The sequence below is a fragment of the Myotis nattereri genome (genome assembly GCF_964212035.1).
Source record: "Myotis nattereri genome assembly, chromosome: X".
NCBI classification, from domain to species: domain Eukaryota; kingdom Metazoa; phylum Chordata; class Mammalia; order Chiroptera; family Vespertilionidae; genus Myotis; species Myotis nattereri.
Genome location: NC_138078.1, coordinates 55,340,198 through 55,363,926, shown reverse-complemented (window position 1 = coordinate 55,363,926; position 23,729 = coordinate 55,340,198). Strand labels below are relative to the sequence as shown.

Genomic DNA, 23,729 nt, shown 5'->3' with positions numbered 1-23,729 from the left:
ACTGAAGCAAGTCTTGCCCCAAAAGGGTGTCTTCAGCACAGAAGTTCTCCCACTGCAGACACAGCTGATTCTCACTGATTGGCCTGGAGGTCAATTCCTCCAAGTGATCCTACAACAATCAAGGCATAACTACAACAAGACTGTGCACAAAGCCCACAAGGGGGTGCACCAAGAGTGTCCACCTCAGGTAACTGGGGAGGCTGAGCCACTGGGCCCTACAGGATACCTAACACACAAAACCACTCTACCAACACAGGGAAGCATAAAAAATGTGGAGACAAAGAAACAGGTCACAAATGACAGAAATGGAGGAAAGCAAATGACTGGATATAGAGTTCAAAACCACGTTTATATGGTTTTTCAAGAATTTTATGGAAACTGCCGATAAATTTAGTGAGACCCTGGGGGATATGAAAAAAGACCAACTAGAAATTAAGCATACACTGACTGAAATAAAGAATAATATACAATGATCCAACAGCAGACAAGAGGATCCCAAGAATCAAGTCAAAGATTTGAAATACGAAGAAACAAAAAATACCCAACTGAAAAAGCAAAAAGATTCCAAAAATGAAGATAGTGTAAGGAGCCTCTGGGACAACTTCAAGCGTACCAATATCAGAATTATAGGGGTACCAGAAGAAGAGAGAGGGCAAGATATTGAAAACCTATTTGAAGAAATAATGACAGAAAACTTCCCCTACCTGGTCAAAGAAATAGACTTACAAGTCCAGGAAGCACAGAGAACCCCAAACAAAAGGAATCCAAAGAGGACCACACCAAGACACATCATAATTAAAATGCCAAGAGCAAAAGACAAAGAAAGAATCTTAAAAGCAGCAAGAGAGCAGAACCTCTCTGGAGATCGAGACCAGAACTTGGCTGGAGATCCTGGCTAGGCTGCTGATCAACTGAACGCTGTCTCCGTGTCATTCCTTCTTCGCCGACTCCGTCCACACCTTTGGGGACCCCTGGACCTGCTGGGGTTGGACCCCGGTATCTGGCGCCCGAACAGGGTTCCCTTAGGTAAGTACCCCCGTACTTGGGACGGATAGGACTGCACAGTAGGGTACTTCAGACCCCCCCTATAGAGGATAAGTAGGGTAAGCGGGTAGTTAGTACAGAACTTAGATTGACAAGATGGGTCATACTGAGTCTAAAGAAAAAAGACTCTGTATTAATATTTTAACGCATATGCTTACTAGCAGAATTGGAGTTGAGGTTACTCCCAGTGAGACAGAAAGTTTTATAGAAGAAGTATGTCAATGGCTTCCAGAGGATGGAACTGTTAATTTAAAAACTTGGGTTGAAGTAGGAAAGCAATTAAAGAAACACCATGAATCTGAGAAGGTCCTGCCATGTTTCTTTTCCCTCTGGGATTCAATCTGTGACACCTTGGCACCAGAAGCAAAAACCGTTGAACTTTCTCAAAATTTAAATAGTCCCTCGGCTCCACCCAGAGAGGATACATCATCATTGTCTTCAGTTCAATCTAAAAGCAATTTAGCTATGCCTACTGATCGGGAGGAGAATAAATATCATAAACATGACCATTGGTCCTTTCCAGTCAGTAGAGAGGAGAGTGGCCCTCCCATTCAAAACAGGCTCCCCAAATTAGAAAGGAAGCCTAAACCAGGTCCTGTGGCTCCTATGAGCTCCATGTCTAAATTTCAAAGGGCGATAAGAGAAGCTGAAGCTAATGGAGATCTTGAATTCTCACTCTGCTTCCCAGTTACATATGAGAATGAGTCTGGTGGGAATAGAAACCCCACCTTGGAGCCTATACCTTACAAAGTACTTAAAGAATTAAAATTGGCCTGCTCTGAATATGGACCTCTAGCTCCTTATACACAAACCTTGGTAGAAACCCTAGCCAGTAAATGGATGACTCCTTATGATTGGTCACAGGTTTGTAAATCCTGTCTCTCAGGAGGCGATTACTTATTATGGAAAACTGAATATGAAGATCTTGCTAAGAAAGCTGTAGCCACTAGCGGAAAAACCAGAAAAGGAATAACCCTAGACATGATATTAGGAGAAGGTGATTTTAACACGGCTGAGGAGCAAATGAATATGCCCACAGAGGCACTTACCAAAGTAACCAGTTGTGCAGTAAGTGCCTGGAAATCCCTACCTTATACAGCAGGAAAATCAACCACCCTTACAAAGGTTAAACAGAAGGTCGAGGAACCATATCAGGATTTCCTTTCTCGCCTCATGCAGGCAGTCAAGAGAGTAATCAATAACAAAGAGGCAGCCGATATCCTAATCAAACAACTGGCTTTTGAAAATGCTAATAATACCTGTCAGGCTTTATTAAGGCCGATTCGCAGAACAGGAACTATAAATGATTTTATAAAACAGTGTGCTGATGTAAGTCCAGCATTTATACAGGGTGTAGCTATAGCTGCAGCTCTCAAAGGGGAGACATACCCTCAATATGTATAGGCTATAGGACAAGCCAGCAATACTACAGGTAATAAGAGAAATATGAACTGCTACTCTTGTGGCTTATCTGGGCACTTTAGCAGAGAATGCCCAAATAAAAATAATAATAATACTCAGGCCAGATGGCAAGCTCCTCGACAGCCTGGAAATACATTAGGGAATAATATTAATCCTCCAAAAACCGTTTGTCCCCAATGTCAGAAAGGATTCCATTGGGCAAAGGAATGTAGATCAAAATACCATAGAAATGGTCGGCCTTTAAACTCTACAAATAGCTCCCAAGGAGGTTATATCCCATCACCTCAATCGGGAAACTTGAGAAGGGGCCAGCCCCAGGCCCCTGCAATAATAGGGGCATCAACCTTCAACCCCTTTGCAAATTTCGATCAGTCAGTGACCTCTTCAGGGCAACCCCAGGCAGTGCAGGATTGGACCTCCACTCAACCACCCATGCAGTACTAACCCCAGACTCGCCAGTAGCAGCCATTCCTACAGGAGTGTCTGGGCCACTGCCTGAGGGAACTGTAGGTTTAATATTAGGACGGAGCTCCACCTCGTTACAGGGGATCTTAGTCATCCCAGGAGTTGTTGATGCAGACTACACAGGAGAAATACAGATTTTACTTTCCCCACCCACCACAACTATACAGATTCAGCCCAACCAGAGAATTGCCCAATTAATCCTGTTACCAATACATAAAATAGGGACAGCTGTTACCCAGGAAGCTAGAGGGGCCGGAGGCTTTGGATCTAGTGATGCAGCATTTTGGATACAAGAAATCCATGCTACTAGACCTACAAAAATTTTACAAATTCAGGGAAAACCAATTGAAGGTCTATTGGATACAGGAGCAGATGTTTCCTGCATAGCAGAGAAGGATTGGCCCTCTTCATGGCCCACGCACACCACCTCCACTTCCCTAGTAGGACTAGGCAAGGCATCTAATGTAAAAAAGAGTTCTCAGATTCTAACTTGGACTGATGAAGATCAACATTCAGGAACATTCTGTCCCTATGTAATTACGACTATCCCCTTTACATTATGGGGAAGAGATATCTTGTCTCAAATGGGAGTTGTATTATATAGCCCCAGTGATAGAGTAACATCACAGATGCTAGACACGAGATTTAATCCAGGAAAGGGATTAGGAAAGGAAAGTAATACCTCACACTCCTCGACAGGATCTGTAATTGGGGCCATTGCCCTTAGGACTGCTGATCCCATAGTCTGGAAATCGTCACAACCAGTATGGGTTGAGCAATGGCCCTTAACATCTGAGAAAATATCAGCAGCCCGAGAATTAATTGATCAGCAATTAGCAGAGGGACATATAGAGCCATCAAATAGTCCCTGGAACACACCCATATTTGTAATAAGAAAGAAATCAGGCAAGTGGAGACTTTTGCAAGATCTAAGAGCCATAAATGCCACCATGGAAGATATGGGCTCCTTACAACCTGGATTGCCCTCCCCTGTGGCAATTCCACAGGAGTATTGTGTTGTTGTTATTGACTTACAGGATTGTTTTTTCACTATACCTCTTCACCCAGCTGATTGTCAAAGATTCGCATTCAGCATACCATCAGAAAACTTTAAACAGCCTTATCAGAGATACCAATGGAAGGTTCTCCCACAAGGGATGAAAAATAGTCCTACATTATGTCAAAAGTTTGTAGATCAGGCATTGCAAGTTATTAGAAAGAAATTTTCAGATCTATATCTTATTCATTATATGGATGATATTTTACTAGCTCATAAAGATCGGGCTACTTTACAGGAAATTCTTACTCAGACCATCCTTGCTTTAGAAGAACATGGTCTAAAAATAGCCCCAGAAAAGATTCAGACTGAACCTTCTTTTTCATACTTAGGCAGAATATTACATACCTCTACTATCACCCATCAGCCTCTACAATTAAGAAAAGATCATTTAAACACATTGAATGATTATCAGAAACTATTAGGTGATATCAACTGGGTCAGGCCATATCTAAAAATAACCACTCTCGACTTAAAACCTCTATTTGACATTTTAAAGGGAGATTCTAACCCTAAGTCTCCCCGACAATTAACTGTAGAAGGAGAAAAGGCTATAGCAAAAATAGAACAGGCCATCAATAAACAGCAACTACAGTATCTAGATTATTCCAAATCTTGGGCCTTAATTATTCTAGCCACTAAATATACTCCTACAGGATGCTTGTGGCAGGAAGGACCATTAGAATGGATACATTTACCTGTCACTCCTAGGAAGATTGTACCACCCTATCCCTCCCTAGTGGCCACTCTCATTATCAAAGGTAGACGACGAAGTATCGAACTCTTTGGAAGAGAAGTTACTGAGATAATAATACCTTATAAAAGAGAACAATTAGACACACTATTACAATTTGAAGAAGAGTGGCAAATAGCTATAGGTAACTTCCCAGGACAAATTTTACATCATTTGCCAAGATCATCTATATTGCAATTTCTCTCCCTACATCCGTTTATATTTCCTATTAAATGTTCAAAAGAACCATTATCACCTCCTGCCTCCTTAGTATTCACAGATGGTTCCTCTAATGGTAGGGCAGTAACAATCATTGACTCAATAACCCATGTTCAACAAACTCTAGAGACGTCAGCTCAGAGAACAGAGCTTTTGGCAGTCATTTATGCTTTTGAACAATTGCAACAGGTTCCCTTTAACTTGTACACTGACTCTCAATATATAGTTAAATTATTTCCTCATATTGAGACCGCCTCTCTCCCACAAGGAAGAACAGCCATTTTCTCTTTGTTAACTCAGCTACAAACTTGCATTCACAAACGAGAAAAGGCTTCCTATATTGGACATATTAGAGCTCATTCCTGCCTACCAGGACCCTTAAGCGAAGGAAATTATCAGGCGGATTTACTAACTCGCCCAGTAGTTTGTACAGCTCTAGAAGAAGCCCGGCGGTCTCATGCCATTCACCATCAAAATGCTTCTGCTCTCCGTCTATATTATCGCATATCTAGAGAAGATGCTCGAAGTATTGTGCGTGACTGCGGCCATTGTCCTACTCATTTTCCTAGCCCTGCTACTGGAGTTAATCCAAGAGGACTTAGACCCTGTGACTTATGGCAGATGGATATTACTCATGTCCCATCTTTTGGCAAACTTTGCTATGTGCATGTTTGTATTGATACCTTTTCTCATGTTATCCTTGCTTCTGCACGTACAGGAGAAGCCTTTAAAGATGTAAGTCAACATCTATTCCAATGCTTTTCCTACCTAGGAATACCAAGGGCACTTAAAACTGACAATGGGCCTGCCTATACCTCTAGAGCTTTTAAAAACTTATGCTCTACATTCGGCATCGCACATACTATAGGAATACCCTACAATCCTCAAGGCCAAGCAATAGTAGAAAGGGCTCACCAAACTTTAAAAACACAAATTAAAAAATTACAAGAAAATGAGTTTAAATATTCCTCTCCTCATCATGTTCTACAACATGCTCAATTTGTAATTAATATACTAAACGTAGATTCTGAGGGAAATTCCCCAATGTACAGGCATTGGAACCCTGATCTAACTAAACCTAAAGCCCTCGTCAAATGGAGAGACTTGCTTACAGGAGCCTGGAAGGGACCTGATGTACTTTTAACCTGGGGGAGAGGATATGCTTGTATATTTCCACAGGACGCAGACTCACCTGTGTGGATTCCAGACCGTCTAGTCCGACCTTATGTCTCACCGCCCGCCATCTCTGCCTCATCATAGCACACCTGACCAGTGCCCGTCTGCAGCAGATGTGCAGCCCTGAGCTGGAACAATCTGTCCATTGGGAGGATCACATGTGCCTCCTTTTTGTCTTTCCACATGTCCCAGCTTTGCCCCACATCTCCTTTCCTTTTTCCTTTTTTAAAAATCTAACTACTTGTTTGCTGGTTCTTTGGCCTTTCTCCTTCTTTCCTGAACACAGCCTTTTCTAGAATCTCCCTACCCTACTGTTCCAGGAAGGGCACCTCCCTTTTATGCCGTGACTAGGGGTGTTTGGTATATGCCCCATACATGGAGTTGTCTTGTGCCAAGAGCCTGACATCCTGGGCTGAGAAAGCCCTGTTCCAGGACTCTCCTTTGTCCTGTATTGGCACCTTTTACCCTTGTGCCAAGAGGGACCCTCTTTTTACAATCCAATTGCCCATAGCTGTTGCCTGAGCTCTCTGTTCATGCTGAGGTTGAAGCCTCATGGTGGCTGGTGCCATGGATCTGTCTCTGGCCCAATGGCATAAGCTGGGCCCTCTCTAGAGAAGAAACCTGAGTTCCCTATGATCAATGCCAGAGCCCCACCAGCAGGCGAGGGAATCCAAAGGCAGTTGCTGGGCATGGAGGCCAGAGGGACATAGGCTACCAAGGAGACAGAACTGAACCTCACATCACCCGACTTGGCCCAGAGATGGCTGGTAGTCAAAGACGGGTGAGACCCCACAGTGTGGGGCAACCTAAGACAGGCACAGTCGGGGGCCAGTAGGAGAGAACTTGGGGTTCAAGAGAGGTGGGGCACAGATCCTCACCCCCCCAATGGTTCAGGGGCTTGAACACTCGCCCCTTCTGAGGAAGGTCTCCTGTCCCCATGGCTGCTTCCTGCTTCCCATGCCCAGCTCAGATCGGGACCCAGGTAAAGACAGAGACTGGCTGACAGCAGCTGCCCTCTCACTGTAACAGGACTTATTTCCCATTTCTACCTGGGACCACAGGGAAAGGGGAAGCTGAAGGAAAGGGCTGTGTCAGGATGCTGCCTTCTTCCCTTTCTTCTCCCTCTTTTTTCTAAACACTTCCATGCCGTGTAGTTCTTTTGCTTTCTCTTCTTTTTCTACTACCCTCCATTTTCCATATCAGCTGGATCCAGAGGGCACAGCTTACTCCTCCTCGGACATCGACACCACCATCAACCACGGCCCTGATGGACCCTTTGATGCAGCCCTTCAACTTGCTGATGCTTCGGGAAGCCTGTCGCCAGTGACGCCGCCCGCTAGCCAGACCAACAAAGACAATCAAACCAACAACTTGAGGACAGCTGAAATCCCTTGACTGAAGAGGCTGGCAACCTTCTACAGGAATGGGGCTCCATCCACTATGTTTATAGCTATGCTCACTATCATTGCTTGCCACTCTTCTTCCAAGACTTAAATGGCCCAATCTGAGAGGTGGCCACTGATTTGCATGCGTGATCATTTAAAAAATAAAAAAGGGGGAATTTGCCGGAAGCCGGTCCATCCTTGCTGCTTGACACAGTCGCTGGAGGAAAGAAACATCTGCACAGCATATGTTTCAAGGGACCTGGCGTATATAGCATACTGTTCTTAATATGTTTGCTCCCCTTAGTGCTGTGTGTTTTAACCAAGGTCACCTCTCCGAGAAAGGTTGTTTCCCCAGGTAGGAATTTTTCCCTGAAGTCAGCGAGGGGATGAAACTCCTTAACTAAGTGCCAGGCGGGTAGTTAATCACTTTAACTACAAACAATCATGCTTAAGCTACATAATCTTTACTCCCTGGAATGGAGATAAGAAACGCCCTAACCTTTGTAATAGAAATTGACAGGATTAAAATCAACTGGTATAAATACGGATGTAACAAAATAATAAACAGCAGAACCTCTCTGGAGATCGAGACCAGAACTTGGCTGGAGATCCTGGCTAGGCTGCTGATCAACTGAAAAAAAAAAAAAAAAAAAAAAAAAGCAGCAAGAGAAAGAAAGTCAGTTACCTACAAGGGAGTACCCATATGACTGTCAGGTGATTTCTCAACAGAAACCATGCAGGCCAGAAGAGAGTGGCAAGAAATATTCAAAGTGATGAATAGCAAGAACCTACAACCAAGATTACTTTATCCAGCAAAGCTATCATTCAGAATCGGTACTATTTTTTCTTAGAGGCATTAAACATTTCTTACAATCAGTATTTGCATTTTCATAAGCTAATTGCTGAGTCAAAATATCTCCTGCTCTCTCATGTTGAATCTGCCTTCTCACTGCTCGAGTGAGGCGAGCTACAAAATCAGAGAATGACTCAGTGAGACCCTGCATGCACTTACTAAAGGCTTTTTCAGGTTCCCCTTTTGCTGGTAAAGTCCACCAGGCTTTTCGTCCACAAAGTCTAATTTCCTAATACGCCTGCTGGACGTATTGGAGCTGATTTTGAACATCACTAAATTGTCCCTGTCCTGCAACCATCTCAAAAGTTATGGGCCTGAGATTTGAAGAAGATTGCTCTTGACATTTCTCTAAAAATTCTCCTTTCCAGAGCAAATAATCTCCTCCATCCAGAGTTGCACGGGCTAGAGAATACCAATCATAAGGAGCTAGGAATGCTTCAGAAATATTAGTTATCATTTCTCCAGTAAATGGAGCATTTGCACCATTCTGTATTACACTATCACGCAAGGCCTTTATCATTTTAAAGCCAAATCTTTCATGCTGTCTTATTATTTGATTTGGGAATTGTGGATTAGCTACCTGTATAATAGGAAAAGCAAGTCTGTCTTCTACTGTCATGTCCTTTAATCCTTTTCTGATGGCTTTTTGCATAGGTGATTCTGTTAGTGGCGATTTAAATGTATCAGAATCAGGATATGAAGGCCACTCCTCCAATTTATCTTTCTGCTTCTCTTTAGGAGTGGAGGGGGCAACGGGAGGAGGTCTTTCTTTTTTGAAAGGCTCTAGCAAATGCAATACCATTTCCCACAAGGAGAAACAATTTGGGGGCAATTTTTTTCCCTGCTGTTGAGCTTCTTTCAAGTTCTGACCTACCCATTCCCAACATTCAACATCCAATGTACCCTCATCAGAAAACCATGGATTATATTCTATAATAAACTTTAGAAACTGTAAAACAAGATCTTCTGAAACTGCAACTCCCTTATCCTTTAATAAGCAAGTCAGAAGTCTATAGGAAAGTCTCTCCTCTCTCGACAAATTCTGCCCCATTTTGATCTGGTTGAAACAAAAGAAATCACTCGAGCACTTACAGATCTGCAGCTGACGTGAGTTTTGCACGCAGTTAAACTTCCACCACCAGGTCCGATGATATGTTACCGCTCTGGCGAATCCTTTCCCTTCAAGTTCCTTGTTTCGGAAGCCAATAGTGAGAGTCCACCTCCAGCATGGTTTTTGCGGGTTCAAGACTTGGAGGGAGGGCTGACGCGCAAATGATACACAAGACGGAATATTAATTTTTATAATTACCGGGGGAACCAGAGAATAACCCAACTAAAGAAGTCAAGTTCTCCCTGTTGCTCTTTTCCCAGCTGCTTTTATTAGCTAGAATACACAATTGCCTTTAGAAATGCAAACAGACATATCAATGGTAATGTTTAGCAAACAGTAAGATTGCCAGGTCTTTAGGGAGTTTGCTTTAGGCCATTGAGTCAGCAGCAGGTAATAAAATGTAGATATTCACCCTGTGAATATCAAAAGGAGTTCTGATCAGCCTTCTGCCAGACTCCTCACATTTATATCAATTACTGTTGATCTTGGTCTCCAGCAGACAGGAATGCCCACTCTCACCATTCCTGTTCAACATAGTACTGGGAAGTATTAGCCATTGCGATTAGATAAGAAGAAGAAATAAAAGGCATCAAAATTGGAAAAGAAGAAGTAAAACTGTCCTTATTTGCAGATGACATATTGTACATAAAAAACCCTAAAGACTCCATCGAAAAACTATTAGACTTAATAAATGAATTCAGCACTGTAGCAGGATACAAAATTAACGCTAAGAAATCTATGGCATTTCTATACACCAAAAGTGAACTTACAGAAAGAGAGACTAAAAAAGCAATCCCATTTACCATCAGACCAAAATAATTAAGATACCTAGGAATAAATTTAATAAGGAGGTAAAAGACTTACAAGCGAAAAACTACAGGACACTGAAAAAAGAGATAGAGAAAGACATAAACAGATGGAAGAACATACCATGTTCATGGATTCATAGAATCAGCATCATTAAAATGTCCATACTACCCAAAACAATCTATAAATTCAACGCACTTCCCATTAAAATACCAACAGCATACTTCACAGATCTAGAACGAACTCTCCAAAAATTCATCTGGAATAAAAAAGACCCCGAATAGCTCCAGTGATCCTGAGAAAGAAGAACAAAGTAGGTGGGATCTCAATATCAGATATCAAGCTGTATTACAAAGCCACTGTTCTCAAAACTGCCTGGTACTGGCATAAGAACAGACATATAGATCAATGGAATAGAATAGAGAACCTAGAAATCGGCCCAAACCAATATGCTCAATTAATATTTGACAAAGGAGGCAAGAACATACAATGGAGTCAAGACAGTCTCTTCAATAAATGGTGTTGAGAAAATTGGACAGATACATGCAAAAAAATGAAACTAGACCACCAACTTACACCATACACAAAAATAAACTCAAAATGGATAAAGTCAATGAAAGAAAAATAGCATGATCTCACTCATTTATGGATAATAAGACCATTATTAACAGGTGAACAAAAATAGATACAGAGGCAGAGCAGCATCGAAGAGACTGTCAAACTACAGCAGGAAGGCCCAGGAGGGTTGGGGGGCACAGGGGGGGGGGGCCGTGGGGTGGTAAGAGATCAACTGAAGGACTTGTATACATGCATATAAGCATAACCAAAGGACACAAGACACTGGGGGGTAGGGGAGGCCGGGGGAATGTCAAGGGGGCAAAAAAAAAGAAGAAAAAAGGAAGAAAAAAAACAACAGAAAACATTAAAAAAAATATCACATGGGGAAAAAAAAAAATCTCACAGAACTGGACAGTGCTATTCATCAGGCATGGTGTCAGATTCCTCACATCACCTTTCAGTACCTCATGGAGTCAATGCCAAGAAGAATCACCACAGTACTGAAGGCAAAAGGTGGCCCATCAAAGTACTGATGGGGTGGTCATAATAATCAGGTCACTCAGTGTATATAAATCCCATGTTCAAAGGCTGTTAAATAGCATTGTTTACCCATATCTTCAGAAAAAAAAAATCCCTTCTACTATCATGGTAAACAACCTACTTCCCTATTTATAATGGTCTGGCCCTCTAGCAACTTCAGTGCGAAATTATAGCTAATCTGCCTACAAACGTAAGGTGGTCATAATAATCTGGCCACTCAGTGTGTGTGTGTATATATATAACTATATTTTTATTGATTTCAGAGAGGGAGGAGAGAGATAGAAACATCAATGATGAGAGAGAATCATCTATCAGCTGCCTCCTGCATGCCCATTTCTAGGGATGAAGCCAGCAACCTGGTGGGCATGTGCCCTTGAGTGGAATCAAACCCAGGACCCTTTAGTTTGCAGACCGACACTCTATCCACTGAGCCAAACCAGCTAGGGCACAAGTTAGACATAATAAAGAGTTAAATTCATCTGTGTGGCTCTTGGTTTCTTTCCAATCATGGATTGGAACTGCCGAGACTATGCTGACTCCTTCAGTGTGTCCAGTTCTCTGAGGAAAAACAGTGCCTGGCTGTGTACTTCTTGGCTCTCTTCATTCTCATGATTCAAATCTACATTCAGAACTCCTACTCCTCCCATCACCAGGCATAGGAGATCCTTTATCAGAGCCAGGATCTGAGTCAGGTTCAGGAGAACAAAAGCCAGTGCCTTTATCTGAAACTTTAAGGGTGTCACACTGTCTTCCTTGATGCTGGGCTTGTTTACAAATGGATATGACCTGCTCATCAGAGATGTCTCTGTCCTTGTCTCCACATCACCTCTCTGGCCCTGCCAGTTATCTCCCATTTAGTCATCAATCCCATCACCTACAGATTTCAAAGGAAACCCAGAGAACATATACCATTTATTCAACAACTACATCTGCATCCTCTTATAGTTCATGCCTGAACTTCAGAAATCATTGAATTCTGAGACTCCATCAAACCAGAAGGTGTTGAGGGGTTTACTGGAATAAGTTATGGACACAAGATTTTAGGGTTTCACTACAGAACTACCTCCTGTGTGAAAGGGGAGGCTGCAGCAAAGTCCCTGGAGACCATAACTGGGATAGGAGGAGAGGAATATACTATGAGACAGAAGGTGGAAGAATAATGGAAAGGAAGGGGCGGGATATGTGTCATCTTCCTGAGCAAAGGCAAAGGCATCATTCCAGTTGATAGTGTCTCTCCTCTTCAACTCCATTGCTCCTTCACTTTCTCTCTCTTCAGGTCTAGAAAAATGGCTCTGGAGAAACCCCCATTGGGCCACTGTCCCCTTTCTACTTACTTATTTCTTGACTCTGCTGTATGCATGTGTGTATTGGTGCCTATGTGTAAATGCTATTTGAGGGTGTGTATGTTTATGTGAATGCCTCTATGATTGGGCAAATCTTGGGGTAACACAGTATAGGGAAAAGAGTGCAATTTTTATCCCTTCCCTCCCTCTCTTTCCAGTGTTTAAGAGGATTATATTGCTTTTATAATCTCATTTTCAGCTTTACCTAGTGTCTTCATTCAGTATCAGCCAAAATGGAAAGCTCACAGTGGGAAAGAAACAGACTGAAGCATGGTGATGTGGATGAGGACACAGGCTGAAGCCATTCCCAGAGGTCCCTGTCTGTATTAAGAAATAACTTCACGCCGAAACCGGTTTGGCTCAGTGGATAGAGCGTCGGCCTGCGGACTGAAAGGTCCCAGGTTCGATTCCGGTCAAGGGCATGTACCTGGGCTGCAGGCATATCCCCAGTAGGAGATGTGCAGGAGGCAGCTGATCGATGTTTCTCTCTCATCGATGTTTCTAACTCTCTATCTCTCTCCCTTCCTCTCTGTAAAAAATCAATAAAATATATTTAAAAAAAAAAAAAAGAAAGAACTTCAGGCTGCTGAACGGCCACATCAGAAGTGACTACAGTCTTATCCCTCACCCATTTTTGCCCAAGTATTTTGAAAAATATGCTTCTTCTTGTAGTCCCTAAGAAGAGGCAGGATCCGATTCCCATTTGAGGCCCAGGACTGACTTCTACCTTCTTTTTCAGAGCAAACAGCAGTACAAAAACCTCCAGAAGGAATAATTTGCCCTCGCCCCCACAAATGTACCAGGAATCTTTAATAGATGTCCCCTACCGGCCCAGGACTTAGGGAGAGCATAGGAGGGGGTTGGGGGGAAGGAAGCTCAAAGAGCCGAAAGGAAAGGAGAAAACAGGGGAGAAAAAAACATTCTGAGTTTGACCAGCCTTCCCATCCTATCAGCCCTTCTCAGGCAACTTCCTCCCCTCACACCTTGCATTAGAGGCCTCCTGAGACTCACCCACTTCTAGTACAAAGGCTTCCTCCTCCTGCCCCACATGCAAAGGTGAATCAAGAGACCCTGGGGTGCTTATGAATTCTAACACAAATTAAGCATAGTTGAATGGGAAGAGGAACGGAACCAAAGAAAACTTCAGCAGTGTTGTCTAAGGGTAAAATGCAATCCCAATACTACAAATTAAATATTTACTGAGGTTACTGAGTTCTTAGCACTGCATTATGTGCTTTTTAAAATCTTCACAAAAACAAGATGTGATAGATAGGTATCATTATTATTCCCGTTTTTCACATAAGGAAATGGAGGTTCAAAGCAATTACTTGCTGATGAGCACATATCTGCCTTACCACAGTTGCTACAGGCAAATGATTTTCAATAATCTGTGCTTCCTACTTCACTGATGCCTCCAGAGATCCATTCCATGTGATTAAATCATTCCTTGGCCTGAGAAAATTTGGGTTCCCTCTCCAAGAGATCAGAAACACTAAAAACAAAAACAACCCAACAAACAAAAAAACCACTGGACTAGAGAAGCCCAAAGAATGAGCTGTCAGGTAGAAAGTGTCTCTTGTCAGAGCACACATCCCATGGGACCCTAAAGGACCCAGCCCCATATAGAGTAAGAATCAAAGTTCATAGGTGGGTTGCAGACTATTTCAGGGGTTCAGAATAAGCCACACCAAGACATGCTTCTGTGGAATGCAGATTGTTTAGAGCTAAAGGCAATTTTAGCTTCAGGCTCAAGAGAAGCATCCGCCTCTCCTTTTAACTACCTAGAATAACCTGAATTAGGGGGCCTTGACCATAATAAGAGACTATTAGTGATAACCTTTTTAACACAACTATATGGCAAGGAAAACTTTTATTTACTAAAAATCTGTTCTTATCATCTTTCAATGAACCTTTGAAGCATCCATGGTGCATGACCTCAATCCAATCCCTCTTTCTATCTCTGACCCTCTAATTCATCTGGAGTCTATGACTCTTCTCATGCATGTGGAGATCCTTATAGACATAAAAAACAGTATGGTGACTGCCAGAGGGAAAGGGGGGTGGCAGGAGATAGAAGAGAGTAAAGGGGGGGATAAATGGTGATGTATTATAGAATTATATACCTGAAATCTATATGATTTTATTAACTAATGTCACCCCAATAAATTAGAATAAAAATAAAGTGATTTTCCTAATCAGATGGAAGAACAGAAATTAGAACAAAAATCAAAGTCCATTCAGACTCCTTCCTATTTACGTTTAGACCAGGGGTGGGCAAACTTTTTGACTCCAGGGCCACAATGGGTCTTAAACTGGACCGGAGGGCCAGAACAAAAGCATGGATGGAGTGTTTGTGTGAACTAATATAAATTCAAAGTAAACATCATTACATAAAAGGGTACGGTCTTTTTTTTTTTTTTTTAGTTTTATTCATTTCAAACAGGCCGGATCCGGCCCGAAGGCCGTAGTTTGCCCACGGCTGGTTTAGATAGCTGTAGATATTGTAATAGTCAGGACATTGGAAATTTATCCTGTATATAACAAGAAAGATGAAAGAAAAAGAACAGTGAAATCTTACTAAAGGACAACATAGACATTTTGTATACTAAGAACTCAGCTTGGTAACTCAGGTTGGAAGCTCCAAAATATGGCCAGACAGAAATGTGGGCTAAAATTCATTTACGGCTTGGGGCCTACCAATTGCTGCCAGTCTTCAAAGAAATTATAATTTAAAATTACAAAGGTTATTATGAGTAGTTTGCCAATTAGAAAAAAAAGAGGACTAAATAAAATGGACATCAATGAGGTTAAAACAAAGGTTTCGTACAGCACTACCAAAGGCTGAATAGGCCAAGGTGATCCCTGGTTGCTCCCCCAAATAAGTCTGCTTCCTTTACCCCAGTATAGAGAAATTGGAAAGACTGGGAAGAACCAATTGCAATGTGCAACTTAACCAGTAATCACTTGATGAAAGTGTCAGGCTGCTTAAATCAAATTAAAGATTGATAACAGGGCCAGGGTCCCTTGACTTGACCTCTCAATGAGCCTTTTTACTGAGAGGTGAGTAAAATGGTCAGAAGATAGAAAGAAAAATTTTCAGAACTCCTTGTTATGGGAATTCCTGAAGTGTGATAACAAAATCTACCACTGAAGCTCTGACTCAGGCTACAATTAGATTAAAAGAATATGGAAATGTAAGGATTGACAAGATTACAAATATTGGAATTATTAAAGTCTTTATGTTTTTTTTTAAAATTATGTCAAACTGATGAACTGGGTCCACTGAATTGTTTAATAATGTAATAAATATTTACTGTTTGTTCCAGTTGAAGCCAGATAATATATTTGGGAGGATTCAATAACTTTTTGATCAGAAATTTTACCAAATTGGAAACTATTACAACCTGATAGGATTTTTTAGTTTGAGCCCTTCCATAAGCTAAAATAAAACTATATACTCAGAGGAGAAAAAGCAAATTAAAGATTATGTAGTTAGACAGGTAGGTCAACTAGCAATGTCTCTTAAGTTTCAACCCAAATTCTGAAATCAAATGTTATCCTACAAACTTCTGTGAAACCAGAAATGCAGCTCTAGAAGCAGGTCAAACTCACCTAATCTTTATCATCCACAATTCCAAAGACTGAAGGGGGAAAAAAAGGGAAATTAGGGTATTTTTGGAAGCAAAATATGCTTCTATGGCTCCAAAGCTCCCTTGCTAAGGACAAATACAGGGTGGAACAAAAGCAGGTTCACAGTTTTTCAAGTGGAAAATAATAGAATAATTAATAAATAATAATACAAGAATAAATTCTGTGTTTCACATACTCACAACTATAAACCTACTTTTGTCAAACCCTGTACAAATCTCAAGTGGATTCTCCACAAATAATAGTGAGTAAAAGCTTTAGATACCCACACAGGTAACCTTAATTTATTCCACATCCAAGAAACACAGTCGATCCAACTGTTCTTGAATAATTAGCATTAAATAATACTTTTATTCTACCTGGATTTATAAGTCAAATAAATTCATGTTATCCCTGTTACAGAATTTGTCGGGAAGAAAAATAACTTAGTATGATAAAATTTTCATAAGAAATCTAACCTTAATTGTTAGCAAAACTAAATTAAACATAAGTAGGATAAAAAGTTTCCTTTTCAGTTAACTATTGTGATAATTGTTAAAAATAATCTCCGAAATATTTCTGGTAACTTGAAACTTTAAAGCTTTTTTAGGTAAATTAAGTGATGGTTATTCATTGAATGTCTACAATATTTCTGAATAGAAGTCTAAAGCAATAAACTTCTACATTAAAAATGAAGATCTCAAATAAACAACCTAACTTTACACATCAAGGAAACAGAAAAAGAAGAAATCCAAAGTCCCAAAAAAGCAAGAAGGGGGGAAAAATGAACAGAAGAGAAATAAATGAAATTAAGATGAGAAAAGTAAAAGAAAAAAAAAACAATGAAGAGTTATTTTTTCAAATATATTTTTATTGATTTCAGAGAGGAATGGAAAGGAAGAGAGTGACGGAAGCATCAATGATGATGATGAATCATTTCCAGCAAACAAAAGCCAAGGACTACATGGCTTCACAGGGGAGTTTTACCAAACATTCAAGGAAGAACTAAAACCTATCCTCCTTAGACTACTACAAAAAATTCAAGAGGAAGGAACACTTCCAAGCTCATTCTATGAAGCCAGCATCACCCTAATACCAAAACCAGGTAAAGACAACACAATGAAAGAGAATTACAGGCCAATATCCCTCATGAACATAGATGCCAAAATCCTCAACAAAATCTTAGCAAATCAGATCCAGCAATACATCAGAAAGATCATACACCATGACCAAGTAGGATTTATCCCAGGGATGCAAGGATGGTACAATATCCGCAAATCAATAAACGTGATACATCACATAAACAAATTGAAAGAAAAACACCACATAGCCATATCAATTGATGCAGAAAAAGCATTTGAAAAAATTCAACACCCATTTCTGATAAAAACTCTCAGCAAGGTAGGACTAGAAGGATCATACTTCAACATAATAAAAGCCATATATGACAAACCCACAGCCAACATCATACTCAATGGACAAAAACTAACACCGTTTCCCCTAAGAACAGGAACAAGACAGGGATGCCCACTCTCACCACTCCTGTTCGACATAGTACTGGAAGTGTTAGCCATTGCAATTAGACAAGAAGAAGAAATAAAAGGCATCCAAATTGGAAAAGAAGAAGTAAAACTGTCCTTATTTGCAGATGACATGATATTATACATAAAAAACCCTAGAGACTCCATCAAAAAGCTATAAGACTTAATAAATGAATTCAGCAATGTAGCAGGATACAAAATTAACGCCAAGAAATCGATGGCATTTCTATACACCAATAGTGAACCTGCAGAAAGAGAGACTAAAAAAACAATTCCATTTACCATCGCACCAAAAAAATTAAGCTACCTATAAATAAACTTAACTAAAGGGGTAAAAGACCTCTATTCAGAAAACTACAGGGCGTTGAAAAAAGAGATAGAGGAAGATATAAACAGATGGAAGAACATACCATGTTCTTGGATTCATAGAATCAGCATCATTAAAATGTCCATACTGCCCAAAACAATCTATAAATTCAACGCACTTCCCATTAAAATACCAACAGCATATTTCACAGACCAAAAATGCATCTGGAATAAAAAAAAGATCCCGAAGAGCCGAAACCGGTTTGGCTAAGTGGATAGAGCGTCGGCCTGCGGACTGAAAGGTCCCAGGTTCAATTCCGGTCAAGGGCATGTACCTGGGTTGCAGGCATATCCCCAGTAGGAGATGTGCAGGAGGCAGCTGATGGATGTTTCTCTCTCATCGATATTTCTAACTCTCTATTGCTCTCCCTTCCTCTCTGTAAAAAATCAATAAAATATATTTAAAAAAAAAAAATCCCGAATAGCTGCAGCGATCCTGAGAAAGAACAAAGTAGGTGGGATCTCAATACCAGATATCAAGATGTATTACAAAGCCACTGTTCTCAAAACTGCCTCGTACTGGCATAAGAACAGACATATAGATCAATGGAATACAATAGAGAGCCCAGAAATCGGCCTGAACCAATATGCTCAATTAATATTTGACAAAGGAGGCAAGAACATACAATGGAGTCAATATAGTCTCTTCAATAAATGGTGTTGGGAAAATTGGACAGATACATGCAAGAAAATGAAACTAGACCACCAACTTACACCATACACAAAAATAAACTCAAAATGGATAAAGGACTTAAACATAAGATGGGAAACCATAAAAATACTAGAGGAATCACAGGCAGCAAAATCTCAGACATATGCCAAAGCAATTTCTTCACCGATACAGATCCTAGGGCATTGGAAACTAAAGAGAAAATAAACAAATGGGACTACATCAAAATAAAAAGTTTCTGCACAGCAAAAGAAACCATCAACAAAACAACAAGAAAGCCCACTGCCTGGGAAAACATATTTGCCAATGTCATATCTGATAAGGGCCTAATCTCCAAAATTTATTGGGAACTCATACAACTTAACAAAAGGAAGATAAACATTCCAATCAAAAAATGAGCAAAGGACCTAAATAGACACCTTTCAAAAGAGGACATTCAGAAAGCCAAGAGACATATGAAAACATGCTCAAAGTCACTAATCATCCTAGAGATGCAAATCAAAACAACAATGAGGTACCATCTGACACCTGTCAGAATGGCTATCATCAACAAATCAACAAATGATAAGTGCTGGAGAGGATGTGGAGAAAAAGGAACACTCATGCACTGCTGGTGGGAATGTAGACTGGTGCAGCCAGTATGGAAGACAGTATGGAGTTTCCTCAAAAAATTGAAAATGGAACTCCCATTTGACCTGTGATCCCACTTCTGGGAATATATCCCCAGAAGCCAGAAACACCAGTCAGAAAGGATATATGCACCCCTATGTTCATAGCAGCACAATTCACTATAGCTAAGATCTGGAAATAGCCTAAGTGCCCATCAGTAGATGAATGGATTAGAAAACTGTGGTACGTCTACACGATGGAATACTATGCTGCTGTAAAAAAGAAGGAACTGTTACCATTTGCAACAGCATGGATGGAACTGGAGAGCATTATGCTAAGTGAAATAAGCCAGTCAATGAAGGAAAAATACCACATGATCTCACTCATTCATGGATAATAAAGACCATTATAAACTTATGAACAAAAATAGATACAGAGGCAGAGCTGCCTCAAACAGACTGTCAAACTGCAGCGCGAAGGCCGGGGAGGGTAGGGGGGCAGAAGTGGGGGTGGGAGTGGGGTGGGGGGGGAGGGGTAAGAGATCAACCGAAGGACTTATATGCATGGATAAGCATAACCAATGGACATAAGACACTGGTGGGGTAGGGGAGGCCAGGGGATTTTCAAGGGTGGGGGGGGAAAAAGGAGACATATGTAATAATACCCTTTGTAATACTTTAAGCAAAAAAAAAAAAAAAAAAGAATCATTGACTGGCTGCCTTCTGCATGCTCTCCACCGGGGACTGAGCCCACAACCTGGGCATGTGCCCTGAGGGAATTGTACTGTGACCTCTTAGTTCATAGGTCAACGTTCAACTACTGAGTCACAGTGGCTAGAAAAGAGTTATTTATTTGAAAATAAAAAATTTGAGAGACCTCTAGCTTGCCAAAAAAAAAAAAAAAAAGAATCAAATAACTACACTTAAAAATGATAAAGGAGACATGACAATGAAAACCAAAAACACAAACAAAAAAAGCCCCCAAAACATGAAACTCCTATGAACAGTTCTACACCAACAAATTACATAACTTTGATGAAATGGATAAATTCCAAGAAACACTTAACCAACACTAAATCATAAATAGGAAATCTAAGCAAGAAAATTGAATCAGTAAATAAAAACCCCCCTCAAAATAAATGTTCAAATGCATAGACTGCAAAAGTAAATTGTACCAAACATTTAAAGAGCACTCAATACAACCTTGAAAATATCCATTAAAGGCCACTGATTTATGGTTAAAATTCACTTTAAAAGGGGCGTTGGAAGATGGTGACGGAGTAAGCCAATCTTTCCCACTTCTTCCTAGAATCTAACTGGAATTAGTACTAAATTGGGGAATATTCACCCTAAAATGTCAGCTGAAAACTGGCTGAAGAGATTTTTAAACATGAAAGGGCAGAAACCACCTTGAGACTGGTAGAAAGGGCGGGGTTATGAGAGGAGCTGGCCTAGCTTTCGGGAGTGGCAGTCCAAGGGTGAGGAAGGCTTCCTGGGAGAGGAAAGAAGCCTAGACCACAGGCAGGGAACACCAACCAGGACATCCAGAATCCATAACGAGCCTTAACAAGCAATCAGCAGGGACCTGAGGCTGTGCCCTTCCGACACCACCCCCCCTTGGGGCTTAACAGGGGACCTCAGGCCATGCTCCCCCCCCCCCCATCCAGCAGGGCTTGACGGGGGACCTGAGGCTGCACCCTCCTCCCAGCGGGGCTTGATGGGAAACCTCAAGGAGCGCCACCCACCACGGCCCGGGCTGGGGGACTTCAGGCTGTGACCCCTGCCCTGGCGCTGGGCTAGGGAACCTGAGGCTGCGACCCTGCCAGGCGGGGCTTGACAAGGGTGGGACCGACCGGGTCTGGATCTAGCCCAACGGGGGTGGGGCCGGCTGGGTCTGGGTCTCATGTGATTTTGAGGTGCACATGAGTGGGCGGGAACTTGACTCTGGGTCCTGTGGTGTGCCTCAGACTCTGACAGGAGGAAGATTTTCATATGCATTTTACTAATTTTCTTTCATCTCTGACAATTCTATTATAGAGAAAGGGCAAATAGCAATATTAAAATATTTCCTCTAATTCCCTTTTAATGTGCATGAATTTTGTGCACCAGGCCACTAGTATAAGAATAAAATAATATGGATTCTGCAAATATTATTTCAGAAAACTGAAGAGATATTACTTTCCACCTCATTTTAATGAATTAGGCCACAATCGTAATAAAACCTCACAAAGATGTAAGAAAAGTACAAATTGATCTCCCTCATGAAAGTAAATGTAACCATTCTTAACAAAATCTTAGCAAATTCAATCCAACAATGTATGAATAGGGTAATGTGTCTTTATTACCAGTTGGGACTGTGGATGAATGTGGCCAAACGCTAACCTGATATTACCCCATTGTCAGGGAAGGTCTGCATGGCAGTCTTGCAGACTCAGAGACCTAAAGTAACCACAAAAGATGGTCTGAAATTAAACTTTAACTAAAAGGAATTATGTTGGGTAGTTACATCCTAGGCCAGTATCTTCCCTGACAAGGTAAACCTTTACTTTAACTGAGTATATCTGTCTTTTAGTATCTATAATAACACTAGAGGCCCAGTGCACAAAATTCTTGCACTGGAGGCGGGGGGTGGGGGAGGTCCCTCAGCCTGGCATGCAACCTCTTGCAGTCCGGGACCACTCAGGGGATGTCCACATGCCGGCAGGCGGACAGCCCTCTCATAATCCAGGATCCCTCCTTCCTTACCACCCACCTGCTTGATCCTTACCACTTGACTTGCTGCTCCTTAGCAGCAGGCTCCTTACCGCTCAGCTCACTGCTCCTTAGCACTGCCATGAAGGTAGGTGAGGCTGCACTCGCCGGCCATGAGCCCAGCTTCTGGCTGAGCAGCGCTCCCCCTGTGGGAGTGCACTGACCACCAGGGGGCAGCTCCCACATTGAGTGTCTGCCCCCTGGTACTCAGTGCATATCATAGCGACCGATGGTTCTGGTCGTTCCGCTGTAATGGTCGCTTAGTCTTTTATTATATAGACTAGAAGCCTGATGAATGAAATTCATGCATGGGTAAGGTCTCTAGGCCTAGCTGGTGATGAGGGCCGATCAGGGGGGGACCGGTGGGGACACTGGGGGCCCCTGCTGGCACCTGCCTTGGGTGACCTGGCGCCACCCTCTTGCTGGCCCTGCCCCCGCCACTACCACTGGTTGACTCCCTCTACGGGGAGACTGGCGGTGTCCCTGCTGGTACCTGCCATGGCTGGCCTGGGGCCTGCAAGTTGGGGGCAGCTCCTGCATTGAGCATCTGCCCCCTGGTGGTCATCATAGCAACCAGTCGTCCTGCAGTTCAGTTGATTTGCATATTAGGCTTTTTATTATATAGGATACCCTTGAAGTGTCTGGTTAATTTTTAACTTCCCTTTTTTTGGACCCCTTGGGGCACAACTTAATGTGCCTGGGCACCAGGACAGATGCCACAAATTCCTTCATTGTTATCATGTTAATTGTTCCTGCACCCACCTAAGTATGTGTCTATCATTTTACTTTTTATCCAATCCCAGGGGTTTCCCCACTTTGCTTTTTCCCGCCTCTCTAGTCTATCACCAATGAATTTCATGTGACCCACCTATGTCCCTTCCTTTGATTGCAATGTATAAATCAAGATGTAACCCGCCATTCTCCAGAGCATTATCTCAGTCCATTGAGGTTCTGCTTCCTGGCAATTGTCGACAGTTTGGCTCAAATAAACTCACAAAAATTCTTTACAGATTTGAATGTTTTTATGTTAACAGGACCTTGGTTCTTTTTGTCATAGTAGAAAAGATTTTAAGGTCAACGAAAATGAAAGTAAAGCAAAATGGGTTTATGGAAGATACATTCCAAATGAGGAACAGACCAGACAAAAGGGAGAGAGAGAGAGAGAGAGTCAAAATGACTGGGCTACTTATATTTCAGTTGAGAGACAAAGGCTGGGCTGTATTAGCTCACTGGAAAGTCAGACAAAAAAGGGCCTTGGAGACAGGTTCAGGGGGTTAGCCCAGCAAGAGCTGCAACTGCCCTTTTCTCCCCCGTTTGCAAGTCTCATGAGGTCCCTTAGAGGTTGGGGGATATGTGCCTAAGGGAATGTCATGGGCATGGTCCTTGGAGGTAGAGCACACGGGAGAGTAGGGGATCAGGGGAGCATGGCGGGAGAGCGGGGGAGCGGGCGAGG

General features: G+C 41.8%; 1 long non-coding RNA gene across 2 annotated transcripts in view; it reads right to left on the bottom strand.

Annotated features, from left to right (window-relative positions):
- The window catches only part of LOC308510837, a 91,501-nt gene that overhangs the window by 26,110 nt on the left and 41,662 nt on the right, over window positions 1–23,729 (bottom strand). Inside the window, exon 2 of one of the 2 annotated variants that reach the window (XR_013995441.1) lies at window positions 9,447–9,615. The exons of the other annotated variant lie outside the window; for it this stretch is intronic. This is a non-coding gene — a long non-coding RNA (uncharacterized lncRNA). The remainder of the gene's footprint in view (window positions 1–9,446; window positions 9,616–23,729) is intronic. 2 annotated transcript variants of the gene reach the window in all.